Below are 14,260 nucleotides of genomic sequence, written 5' to 3' on the forward strand. Positions count from 1 at the left end.
AAAACATCTTTTAAACTGTGAACATTTTTTGAACTGTAAGCTTCCTTTAATCTGTAATTTTCCACTAATCTGCAAGCATTCTTTAAATTAGAAATATTTATAAACTGTAAATATCCTTTAAACTATAAAGATCCATTAAACTTCAAACATCTTTTAAATTCAAAGCTTTTAAATTGTCAAAATTTTTAAATTGTAAACATCTTTTAAACATGCTCTTAAACTTTTAATATCTTTTAAACTGTAAACATCTTTTAAAAAGCAAGCATATTTTAATCTTTAATCTGCTCTTAAACTTTTAATTTCTTTTAAACTGCAAACATCTTTTAAACTATAACCTTTTTTAAAATTGTAAACGTATCTTGAATTCCGAACATATTTTCAGGTGTGAAATATTTACACTTAATTTCACAATTTTAAGAAAAATTTACTACCACCAAGAGATGATAAGTTATAATAAAAATATTATAATAAAACAGTGAAAAATATACTATTTATCGTAATATTAAGTATAATACTTTTAGTGTTTATGAAAATTGTTTAAAAAATTGGTCATTGTTGTTTTCTGAAAACTATGATAGGAAAGAGCATCGGAAAGACATTCTTGATTAATTTCCTGAAAAATTAAGTCTATTTGTTGAAAAATATCGGAAATGTGAATTTGTTTATCGAAAATTGTTTTAAAAATTATCAAGTGGCATCTATTTTTTATTAATCGTAATGAAACATTAATTTTTCTCAAATTTCATACCAGAACTCTGTATTTAAATAAGCTGAACATTGAGAAACCCGAAAAAATGTTTGGTTCATTAATTAGTTTATAATATTATAATAAAATTTTTTTATTTATTTGCATCCACTGAAAATTATTAGCATAGACGAAACACATTTTCAAAAATCTGAATATTAAAAAAAATGGTAATTCTGAAATGCTAAAAAAATATCAACATTGTTGTTAAAGAAAAAATTAACTAAATTTTTATCAAAAATCTGTAAGCTAAAAATTTATTTGTAGTGTAGAAACTTCTTTTGCCACACTGTTGTGCGAGAGGCGCGATTACGTAATTGGATTGTTATATCCTAATCTTAAAAACATTAACAATTTAAAAATCCATAATAAACATTTTTTAAATATTAAGTATTTTTAACATCTTTGGAAGGATTAAAATATTTTAACTAACAACAAAAAAGATTAAAATAATTAACAACAAAGATTAAGTTAGTTTAACAAAACATCTTTTTATCTCTAAACATCTTTTGATCTGTAATCATCTTTTGATCTATAAGCATATTTTGATCTGTAAAAATCCCTTAAAAAATGAAAATGATCATTACTGCTTTTCAAAAATAAAATTTCAAAGAATATTTTATTATTCACGAAAAAAAGAATCGTCGGAAAAAAGTTTGGCATAAGTTTCGCGGAAATTAATAGTCTTGAATCACTACATCAATATATAAATATTTCATGGTGGCTTCTAAAAACAAAAGAAAATTGTTGTCATCTCTCCAGGGGATTGTGGGAAATTAGAAAAGGGGGTTTGGGTAGAGAGGGGAGGGAAATTAGGAGAAGTAAAGGAGGTTAAATGAGAGGAAGGAAAGTATGGGGAGTGGCTGAGGGATGGTGGCGAAGTAGGTGTAGGCAGGGAAATTAGGAGAAGCGAGGTAGGGGAAATGCGGGTAGGGGAAGTATGCAAAGTGAGAGAAAATGGGGGGAAAGGTAGTAGGGAAAGTAAGAAGAAATGAGGGAGGGAAATTTAAGTGGAGGAGGAATAAGTTTGAGAAGGGAGGGATATCAAAGGTTGAACTGAGGTGAAAAGGAGTGGGTTAAGTGAGGTGAAGAGAAGTAGGGTAAATGAGAGCAAATGATGGGAGGGGATGTATAAGAAGTAATATGAACTGGTTGGATATGAAGCAGGGGAGGAGAAGCGATGGAAAATTAGGGAAAGAGTGAGGAGAAATAAGGGAGGGGGGGGCAAATCATGGGAAATAAAGGAAAATTAGACTCGGTGAAGTGTGGAAAATAAGGTAAAATGATGGGACTAAGAGAAAATAGATTAAATAAGGGGGTGTAGGGAAAATAAGGGAGTTAAGGGGAAATAAAGAACAGGAAGGTTAGGGGTTGGCACACTACGAGCAGTGGTAACAGGGGAAGTTGTTCAGGGGCAGTAAGGGTAGAAGGAGAAGTGTGGAGAGGGGCGCAGGAGAGGGAGTGAAGGGATAGGAAGTAGAAGAAGTGAGGAGAGTTAGTAGGATTAAAGAGTGGCATGGGAAGGTATTGGAAGTGGGCGGAGAATCATTAGTATAAGTAGCGCAGTAGTGGGAGTTGGAGGAGGGGAATTAGGGGAAGAGGGGGAAACTAGGTGCGACATCTACTTTGACTAATTTTTTTTTTATCAAATCTTATGAAACATTTTTAGGAGGGAGATTTATCGGAAAATTTATTAATGAAACTTGAGTTTAGCGGCTGCCACTCGTGGCGCCAAGAGACTTGGAAAAGAACCAAATTTCCAAGGTCCTCTATGTGGAGCACCTCAACTGAGAATGTTTTCGTTATGGGGAGTGGATGGCCCTCAAATATCGTCCAACTCCACCCACGCCAAGTCCCGGAGAGCAAACACTACATTTTGCACGAGAATTCGACTTAATTAATGGTAACTACTTTCGGAACAAAACGACCTGCGGGTGAATGCGGGCAGATGACATTTAACGGGGGAAAATTAAATTCCAGTTTGACCACAAAATCGATCGCTCGTTCACTGAATCAGTTTCCATTGCGTTCCAACAAATTGTTCACATTTTTACCACGAGTACAGTGATTTGGAATCCAGCCAGCACCATCTTGTTATTCCAATTACAAAAGTTTGGGAACAGGTTTACCTGCATTTTAAAAAATGGTTTCCAAGAGCAAATTCTGAAGAATAATTTTCGAGTGAGGATAATTATTTGGTGTATATATGAAATTTTTAAGACTATTTAGGGACAGTTTGACATATATTTTCTGATTTATTTCTCCGGAAGTATTGTTGAAGTGGATAATAAAAATATGATTTATAAAGTCTTCAGGTTTAAGATCGCTCTGTAGTAAATAGAAAGTAACACATTCTTATTTTGAGAAAAAAAGGTGGAAAAAATTAACGTTTTGCTTTAAAGATTTAGAATTGAAGAAATTATTAATTATAAAGTTAAAAAATCAACAAAAACATAAATGTTTTTAGTTTGAAAAAATACAGTTTTAAATTAAAATTATTTCAAATCGAATATTTTGAACTAAAAGCGTTTGGAATAAAAAATTTTAGAATGTTTGTAACTTTAAAATGTATAATTTCGAATGAAAGAAAGATTATTAAAATTAGTAAAGTTATTACTATTATTATTCGAATTCGTATGTTTTCATTTTGAAAACGTTTAAAATTTATCAATATGGATTGAAAATTGTAAAAGTTTTTAAAATAAAAACGTTCAAATTTGAATAATAATAGTAATAACTTTAATAATTTTGATAATTTTTCTTTCATTCGAAATTATACATTTTATAGTTAAGAACATTCTAAAATTTGTTATTCCAAAGCTTTCATTTCAAAATTATTCGATTTGAAATTCTTTTACTGATCATGGCTAAGCTATAAAAACTTAAATCTTACAATTAAAATGATATTGAAATTTAAAAATTCTTAATTTAGAATGCTGTGAATTTATTCAATCCACAATAACTGTAGATTGTCATTTACACTTGAAATGATATAAAAATTGAAGCTTTTCCAATTTTTTTCAAAATTCCTTTTACAAAATTATAGTTTCTATACTTTTTAAAAATTTGAATATTTGCAATATTATTTTTTTAATATTTAAAATTTTACCTTGAAAGTTATTTAATTAAAAACCCTTACATTTTGACTAGCATAATTTTATTTTATCAGCGTAATAAAAAGGCGAAAATACGAAAATAAAGGAAAAACTGTCAGGAAAACTTTGAAGTACAACAGTCAACTTTTCCTCAATTTAAATAAAAGAATTCCACACAACAAAATTATGTTGAAACAAGCAAAATAAATTAAAAACATAATGAACCAATCAGTTGCATTTACAATAAAAAATATTGGAAATTTTAAACAAATTGTTACACATTCAACCTAAAAAAATAAATTTTCAAGTTAAAAAGACGAAGTAAATTTTTAACCGAACGTTGCATTTGCAAAAAAAAATATTTTTCTACAAAAAAAAAGATAAATTAAAAAAAAAATCAATTTTTCAAACAAACGGCTAAAATTCCAACTAAGTTTTTTTATTGTTTGATCTACTTAGCCACTAGCTTAAACCAAAACGGTTCTGGTTTTCAGCTATGAAAAAATTCCTCCTTACTTCTGCTGGGATTCGAACCCAAGTCTACAGATTGCCGGCTAGTGCGCTAACCCACTAAGCTACGAAGATCACATCCTTTTTTCTTTACACGATACTTAAATATAAATAAATGGAGAAATCAATTTATAATAAGCACTGCATAAATTATTTGAAGTTGCTTAGAGCACCAGCCGGCAAACTGTAGACCTGGGTTCGAATCCCAGCGGAACTTGAGAGGTTTTTTTTTCACAGCCAAACACCATAACCTTAATAATAAATAAATTTATAAATAAATTTACAATAAGCACTGCACTTGCCTCGCCATTTAAAATAATTGATACGGCCCATTAATAGTTTTTTTTTAAATATTAATAATAACCGCCTCCAGATTGACGATAGCTGTTCACTAGGCGGTCAGCACTCGACTGACAATTTCTAGCATCTGCTTCAGAATCAAAATAGATTTCGTATATTAGAGGGAGAATAGATTGCGTGATCGTGATTCTTGATTTTTCAGTATCTCGTGACAAAAATGGTAATTGAGATCAAAATGTCCCTCCTCATTCTTGAATGTTAGTAAACAGAAATAGTTTATTTTAAAAATTTTACACTACGCGACTTAGAATATCAGAAAATATAAAAAAGTGGATTCAAAGCATTTTTCTGGGCGTCTAGCGTTTCTCGAAAACAAATTTTATGAAAAAATTTTGTTTCAGAAAATTTCTATTTCAATATTTTTTATTTCATAAAATTTTGTTTTCAAAATTTTTGTTCTAAAATGTGTGTTCATACAAATCTTTTACGTAGTTTACAAAAGATTTTTTGATCACATTTTTTACTCAAAAAATTTTAATAATAAAAAAAGAATTTTGTTTTATGATTGTGTCAAGACATAAATTAACGTCCAAATAGGCTACGCATTTTTTTAATGCAAATTGTTTCTAATACATGAAATAATTCTTTATACTGATAATGACATGTTTACATACATTTTTTTAACGATTTATTATTGTTTTTAACAATTTTATCTTACAAGAGTGAGAAAGGCGCGGCTTTTTCAAAAATTCCCCCTTTTTGTCTAATTATCAAGTAGACCGAGGTAATACTTAATTATTTTTAACAAATACAATTACTTAAACAATTTATTATTTTATATTATTAATAATAATATTTAATGTGAATAATGCTATAAAAGTTGCAGTTTTTCTGAAATTTTCCACTATTTGTTTACTTTTCACTTGGAATGCGTTAATAATTAATTCAATTGAGCAAAAATAGTAAGGCTCTTAGTAAGTACGCCAAGAAATATTTATACTTAATATGATCCATATATAAAATTTGCCGAATGTATTAAAAAGAAAGAAATTTTTTTAAAATACGATTCTCTGTAATGTATATTTATTTATTGTTCACAAATAGAAAGGCAAATCAAAGTTACAAATTTCAGAAAAAACCGTAACTTTCTACCATTAAGGAAAGAAAACATTATTATAAGCTATAATAAATTGTTTAAACCATTATTTTTGTTAAATTGAATGAATTATTGCTTTCCTCTAATTGAAAAGTGGAAAAAAGTTCAAAATTTTCCACCAAAAAAAAAAACAAATCTCTAGTAAACTAGACTTGGACTTTCCGATGTAAACAAATTTAAGAAAATTTCCAGGGGTTTTTAGGTAAAAAAAATCAAGGACTTTTCTAGCCTTTTACAGGTAAAAAAATGCATGGAATTTCCGAGGTAAATAAATTCAAGAAAATTTCCAGGGTTTTCCAGGAAAAAAATGAAGGAATTTTCAAGGTTAAACAAATTTCAGAACTTTTCGAGGTTTTCCAGCTAACAAATCAAGGAATTTTACAGGTTAAACAAATTACAGAACTTTTCCAGATTTTTCTAGGTAAAAACATTCAGACTTTTTCAGGTTAAAAAATTCAAATATTTTCGCAAGTGAAAAAATTGAAGGACTTCTCACGTGGTGAATGAATCTTCAAGGTAAAAAATTTAAGAATTTTTCCAGGGATTTATAGTTGAAAAGCCAAAGAATTTTCTAGGTTAAAAAAACAAGGACTTTTTTAGGAAAACAATTTTAAGGACTTTTACATTTAAAAAAAGTAAATAACTTTTCCAAGTTTTCCAGGTAAAAAAACCAAGGAGTTTTCCAGGTAAAAAAAGTTCCAGGACTATTCCAGGGTTTCCAGGTAAAAATCAGGGACTTTTCCAGATTTATCCATTTATCAAAATTGAAGGACTTTTCCAGATAAAAAATTCAAGGTCTTCTCTAGGTTTTTCCAATTAAAAATATTCAAGGACTTTTCCAGGTTAAAAAATGCAAGGACTTCTCAAGGTTTTTCCAGGAAAAGAAAATTCCAAGTCTTTTTCAGGTTTCCAAAGATTTCAAGGACGATAGACACCCTGATATTGTATTACAGTAATATTTTTTTTTTGCAACTGGAGCCCAACGTAATCAAGTCGGATGCGCATTGCGTCTTGGCAAAAAAAAAGAGTAACTCTCGGAATTTCCTCCAGACATCTCAAATAACATTTTTCCACCAACTTCTTGCCCTGACAAAATTGTCGAATTTCTAACTAAAAACATCAATGTTCAACCAAAAGTGGATTAGTTGAATTTTCAGTAAAAAAATTAATTTTCAATTTTTAAAAACTAATTTTCAACAAAGTAGATAGATTTTTCACTTAAATGACGAATATTTGACTGGGCTAGTTCAGTTTTAAGATACAAATTTAATCTTTAACCAAAAAATAAAAGTTTTTTAAACAAAAAAGATACAATTTAGACCAAAAAGATAAACTTTCAACTACAATAATTAATTTTCAACCAAATAGTTATACTTTCTACCAAATTAATTGCATTTTTAACCCATAAAGAAAACGAATTTTTGACCAAAAAATTACTTTCACAAAATTGTTAAATTTTCTGCAACGTAGAATAATTCTTTTTAAAATAATTGGAAGCATATATTTTTTATTAAATTAATTCAATTTTCAATCCAAAATTAAAAAAAAACGAATTTTTAACTAAAAAATGAATTTTCTAAAAAGTAGATTAATTAATAAATAAATGAAAACATAAATTTTCAGCCGAGAATTATAAATTTCTACCAAAAAAGAATTTGAATAATTAATTTTTTAACAAAATAGTTCAATTTTGAGACACGGAGATGAATTTGAAACCAAAATTTGTATTATATAAAATTAAAAGAAGGAACAATTTTTACACAGAAAAACATGATTTTTCAAAAGAATTATCTTTCTACTAAGGCAGATGAATTTTTAAACATTATATGAAACTTATCTGCGATGTGACTTACTTTTACAAAGATAACACCAAATAAGGGGATGCGAATAAAAAATTATTTTTTGTTTGGATCGCCTTAATATAAAACTTTTCTAAATTCAAATGAATATCTGAAAATTTTCGAAAACTTTTTCGAGAAAAGTTGAATTTTTTTTTCTTTTCTTATAAATAGAGCAATGTGGCTTTAATATAGAAGGCATGCAATAAAAGTCGAAACGGCTAGACGGAGCTTTAGAAACGCCATTGTTACGTAGAGTTTCAAGAGTGCTTCTGGAGGATTGCATTGACGTTGGCGGATGTTGCAAACAGCAATTTCAAATGCTTTTTAACCTACAAACGACTCTCTATATTTCTTTTTTCTCTTTACTTGCCTCAATGAGAGAATATTTTGTAATTGCGAATTTGTGTGTCTTCACGTGATGAATACAATTGCACTATTTTATTATTACCAAGTGTTTTAATAGTATATTATGCGCCAAGGGAGGCAAGAGTGCATATTTTGATGAGAGTATGTTTTCAAAACGAGTGTGCGAGGCAAGGATGACTGGGCGACCCATCGAAAACTGCGCGAGCCAAATATTACTGCGCGACCCAAACATTACTGCGCGACCCAAACATTACTACGCGACCCAAAGATGACTGCGAGACCCAAAAATTACTTGCTCGGGAAAAGGTGAGTTGCGCGAGCCAAAGATTACTTGTCCGGAAAAAGCTGAGTGCGCGAGTCAATGCGCTAGCCAAAAATGAGTGCGCGACCCAAATATTACTGCGCGAGTCAAAGACTAGTAATGGGAGAACCTAAGATAAATGCGCGAGCAAAATCCGAGTGTGCCAGCCCTTATGACTGCACGAGCAAAAGTTGCCAGCGCGACCCAAATGCAACTTAGACAAATGCGCGAAATGTAAAGAAAATTAAAATTTTAAAATAATGAAAACGTGATGAAACTGGAAAGAAAATAAAAATGTTAATTAAATTATATTAAAACTGCAGGGAAATTAAAAAATAAAAGTAAATGAAATTAAAAGAATATGAAAATAAAAACGTGATGAAACTGTTAAGAAAATGAGAATGTAAATTAAATAAAAATATAAATGTAAAAAAAATCAAATGAAAATGCAAACAAAATTAAAATAATATATAAAATGAATGAAAATGAAATTGAAAATTTAAAAGCAATTTAAATGAAATTTTGAATGCAAAGAAAATGAAAATGTGAAGAACACAAACACTTAAGGAAAATGAAAATATAAAGAAAACGGAATGCAATGAAAATGAAAATATAAAAAAAAAATTTTAATGGAATAAAAAATGAATAAAATTGTACATTAAATTAAATTGAAAATGCAAGTCAAAGGAAATTAAAAGAAATAGCAAATGTTAATAATATTGAAAGTGCAAAGAAAAAGAATATATAAATTTGCAGAAAATTAGAATTGAAATTTAAGAAATTAAAATGAGATTAAAATCAAATTTAAAATCATATTTAACGTCCAATAATCAAGATAATATGCAGAATTCCTTAAAATAAAATCAAGAATCTAACGACCAAATTGAAATGGAATAAAATAACGAAGGTAATTAAAAATGTACATTAAAGGAAATTAAAAAAGCATAGAAAAATAAAAGGAAATGGAATGAGCATGAAAATGAATTTGAAAATGCAAAAGAAAAAGAAAATACAAAGAAACGAAAAACTGAGGTAAAATGGAATGAAAATGTAAATAAAATTAAAATTTAGGAAAACACTAAATAAAAACGAAATTGAAAATGTAAAAACAAATGAAATAAAATTTTAAATGCAAAGAAAACGAAAGTGTAAAGAAAATGAAAATTTAAAGAACATAAAAACTTAAGGAAAATGAAAATATAAAGAAAATGTAAATTCAATGAAAATGAAAATACAAAAAAAAAATAAATAAAATAAAGAATGAATGAAAACGTAAATAATATTAAAAATATAAAGAAAATATAATTGTAAAGAAATTAAAATGGACTAAAAACTGTAAGAAACTGTAAGAAACTGAAAATGTACATCAAATGAAGATGAAAATCTACAGTAAATGAAATTGAAATGCATAGAAAATTGAAAGGAAATGTAATGAACATGAAATTAATTTGAAACTGCAAAAAAAAAAGAAAATACAACGGAAATAAAAACTTAGGGAAAATACAATTAAAATGCAAATAAAATTAAAATAAAGAAAAAAAATGAATGAAAATGAATTGAAAATGAAAAAAACAAATGGAATTAAATTTTTAATGTAAAGAAAACGAAAATATAAAGAAAATGAAAATTTAAAGAACCTAGAAACGCAAGGAAAATGAAAATATAAAGAAAATGTAAATGCAAAAATATTAAAATGGAATAAAAAATGAATAAGAATGTACATTAAATGAAATTGAAAATGCAAGAAAGAGGAAATTGACTGAAATTGAACATGTAAATAATATTGAAAACGCAAAGAAAAAAAATATATAATTAAAATAGAAATGTAAAAAAAAATTAAAATAGAATAAAAAATGAAATAAACTGAAAATGTACATTAAATGAAGGTAAAAATCTACATTATATGAAATTGAAAATGCAAAGAAAATTGAAAGAAAATGGAATGCACATGCAAAAGAAAATGCAAAGAAAATGCCAATGAAAATGAAAATGCAAATGAAATTGAAAATGAAAAGAAAATAAAAACTTAAAGAAATAAAAATATAACGAAAATGGAATAAAAATGTAAATAAAACGAAAAATAAAACTCAAAGTAAATTAAAATGTATCGAAAATGAACATTAAAAAAAAAATTAAAAAAGAAAAGAAAATGGAAATATTAGCTTGTATGTTTTTGTATTTCAAAACAAACCCCCAAGCTTCATACAGTCGAAAGCCATGAACACCATGATAACAAATACAACTTCGCTGCAAGCGAAATGATATTCCCGTCCTATCTTTCCGTTGCACTTCATCGACAAAGAAAGGAAGCAGTACCTCTTTGAATTTCACATTCAATTGTAACATCTGCCTTTCCAAACCCTGGAGGCAATTCATATACCATTTTTCATTTAAAAATAATGTAATAATTGAAAAATAGAAAAACTGTAACACTTTTTTACCTCGAGAAATTTGGAACGTCAACTGGGGTAATTAGGAACCATTCGGGGCAAAAATGGATCAACTTTTATGCTATATAATTCAGAAGATTTTTTTTAAACGAGACTTTCTGTATATCTTATAAGCATTTTATCAGGGTAAACTCAAAAGTTTAATACAACAAATTTTAGTCTAGGGAGGAACAATTTGATCCATAATTACTCAGGTTGACACTATTTTCTTTGCACTTTCGTTTTTATTACATTTAAATTTGATTTAAATTTGATTTCTTTCAGGTATTTATTTTCATTACATTTTCATAACAATTTAATTTTTTTTCATTTATTTTTATATTTTAATTTGCACTATCATTTAATATCCTTTTTATTTCCATTTTCCTTAAATTTTAAATTTCTTATAATTTTTTATTTTCCTTTGTTTTTTATTTTCTTTATATAGTCATTTTCTTTGACTTTTGAATTTTATTTAATGTACATTTTAATTTAAATTTATTTTAGATTCCATTCCAATTTTCTTCAACTTTCTATTTTCTTTATCATTTTCTTTGCAATTTTAATTTAATTTTAATTTATTTCTTATTCCATTTGATCTTTTTTTACATTTATTTTTTATTCATAATTTCATTTTCTTTACATTTCTATTGTGTTTAAATTTTACTTTTTTTATTTTCTTTGCATTTTGAATTTACATTTTCATTTTCATTCAGTTATCATTCCATTTTAATACAATTTTTTCTTTTATACCTATATTTATATTATATTCTTTTGTATTTTTTATTCTAGTTTTTTTTGCATTTATATTTTCGTTGAATATTCATTTCCATTACATTTTCTTTAAATTTTCATTTTCTTTGCATTTTCGATTTCATATATTTTTATATTTTAATTTACATTAAATTTGCATTATATCATTATTTTTATTAAGTTCTTATTTTCTTTAAATTTATATTTCTTTTAATTAAAAATTTCAATTCATTTGCTTTTACATTTTTATTTTCATTAAGTTTTTATTCCATTTTAACTTTATTTATATTTTTATTTATAATATGAATTTCTTTTATATTTTTCTTGTAATTTCCTTGTACTTTTCATTATAATTTACTTTGTATTTTCATTTTCATTGAATTTTAAATTTCATTTCATTTACTTTTATATTTTAATTTCCATTACATTTTCATATTCTTGATATTATTTTTTTTTAATTTTTCGTTTTTGTTGAATTTTCAATTTGATTTAATTTACATTTAATTTATTTTTTTATTCTATTATAAATTTCTTCACTTTTCTATTTTTTTTATTGAAATTCCATTTCCTTTAAATTTTCCTTAAGTTTTTATTTTCTTTATATTATAATTTTCTTTACCTTTTTACTTTCGGTGCCTTTCTAATTTCATTTAATTTACATTTTCATTCCATTTTCATTTTCTTTGTGTTATAACTGTATTTACATTTTCATTTGTATAGCATAGTCAATTTTTTATCGCAAATACTATGAATTTTTCTTCATATTTTAATTTCCATTACATTTTCATTTTATTTATATTTTTTTTTTATTAATCTTTTAATTTTTGTGGCATTTTCAATTTCATCAAATTTATATTTTTATCCAATTCAAATTGGTTTTTCAATTTTCCATTTTGTTTTTAATATCTTTACATTTCTATTTTATTTGCGTTTTCTTTATATTTTCAATTTCATTATATTTACAGCTTTATTCCATTTTTATTTTCTATAAGTTTTTATTTTCTTTACATATTCACTTTATTTATGTTTTATTCTTTACTTCAAATTTTGAAATGATCCATCTTTGAGTTACAAAAAAATTCTAAATCCGTAAAGAAAAACCGAAAATTACGAAAAATTATTTTGCAATCTTGTATTGGTCATCCTAATTTTATTTTTTGTAGATTTGTAATTTTTTTCTGACCTACTGTACCCGTTTCGCTCTTCGATTAAATGACATTTAATCTCTGAAATCGAAAATTCCGAACTTTTTCCTCCAATATGTGGGTCATCTTGAAATAAATATCTTTTCTTTTTTTTTGTTCTCGGATCTTCAATTATTTTTGAACGCGATTTCTTGAACGAGACGCAGCTGTTGAAAGCGATCCGGGAAACTTGAGATAGATGGATCTATAATTTTATTCCCACGGGAGTAAAACAAAAAATTTTGACATATTTCTAAAAAGTATATATCAATTTCGAGCTTTAAAAGTTCGTATAACAGCGATAACAATTTATCAGGAAAAATATTTTTTATGAGAGAAACGAATAATTCAGGAATAAAAGAGTGATGAAAACTGGAATAAAATTAGACTTCACAGGAATAACGGGGGAATAAATACTTTTATAATACAAACAAATAAAATTAATTGTCTAACATTATTTCTACTTTCAACCAAATAGTTTAATTTTTATGCATAAACATTAATTTTATCTTAAAATTATGAAATTTTCATCAAAGTACATAGATTTTCAACCAAATATCTGAATCTTTAACGAAGAAGAATAAAATTCCAAATAAATAGTTGAATTTTTCAACGAAATAATTTATTTTTTTATCAAATAACTGCATTTTAAACGAAATTGTTGCATTTTCAACTAAACAAATAAATTTGCAGTCAAAAAATTAATTTTTAACTAAAAAAATTAATTTTCAGTTAAAAAGAATTAATTTTCCACAAATTAGTTCAACTTTCAAACAAATAATTGCAATTTTAATCACTACGATTCATTTTATATTAAAAAAATGAATTTTTAACCAAATAGTTGAATCCTAGAAAATATATAAATTTCCAACTAAATAGTTGCATTTTCAATGCAGTTTAACAAATTTATTTTCAACCAATATAGACGATTTTCAACAAAATACTTAAATTTTTAACCAAATAAAATAATTTTCAGCCACGTTTCTCCTACTCTCACTCCCCTAATTTTTTACCTCATTACACCCCTACTACATACTTGCTCTACCCTCAATTCCTCTATTACCTTCACCAATTCCCCTTACTCTTCCTTAATTCACATCATCCCTCACTTTCTCCCCTCCCCTTTTATTTATTTCCCATCCCATCATTTCCCCTCACTTCCCCTTATTTCCTCCATAATTTCCCCTTACTGCTTCTATTTACTAACCCTGCATGAACTCTCACTTCCTCCACTTCCCCTTCGATATTGCCATTTCATTATTTCCCCTCACATCCCCTACTCATCCTCCTCTTATCATCCCCATTCTCTTCCCTTAACCCTCACTTACCCTTTGCTATTGCCCATTCCATCATTCCCACTCACTTCCTTTATTTCCCCTTCCCCCTGATTCCACACTTCTCATACTTCGCCTCCACTCACTTCCTCTATTTCCTCCATCATTTCTCCTTACTCCTCTTACTTTTTCACCCCTCATCAACCCTCCCCCTTCCTTCCCTTTTCCAGCACTTATTTCCCATCCCATTATTTCCCCTACTTCATTTCCCATTATCATCTCTCACCTCCCATATTTCCTCGCTCA

The 14,260-nt window shown here is 27.0% G+C and overlaps 1 protein-coding gene across 6 annotated transcripts in view; it reads right to left on the minus strand.

The window, feature by feature from the left end:
* Positions 1-14,260, minus strand: part of LOC117168748 (phosphatase and actin regulator 4B) — a 326,157-nt gene that overhangs the window by 48,964 nt on the left and 262,933 nt on the right. The gene's annotated exons all lie outside the window — the stretch shown is intronic.

This window comes from Belonocnema kinseyi, chromosome 1 (genome assembly GCF_010883055.1).
Source record: "Belonocnema kinseyi isolate 2016_QV_RU_SX_M_011 chromosome 1, B_treatae_v1, whole genome shotgun sequence".
In the NCBI taxonomy this organism is placed as follows: domain Eukaryota; kingdom Metazoa; phylum Arthropoda; class Insecta; order Hymenoptera; family Cynipidae; genus Belonocnema; species Belonocnema kinseyi.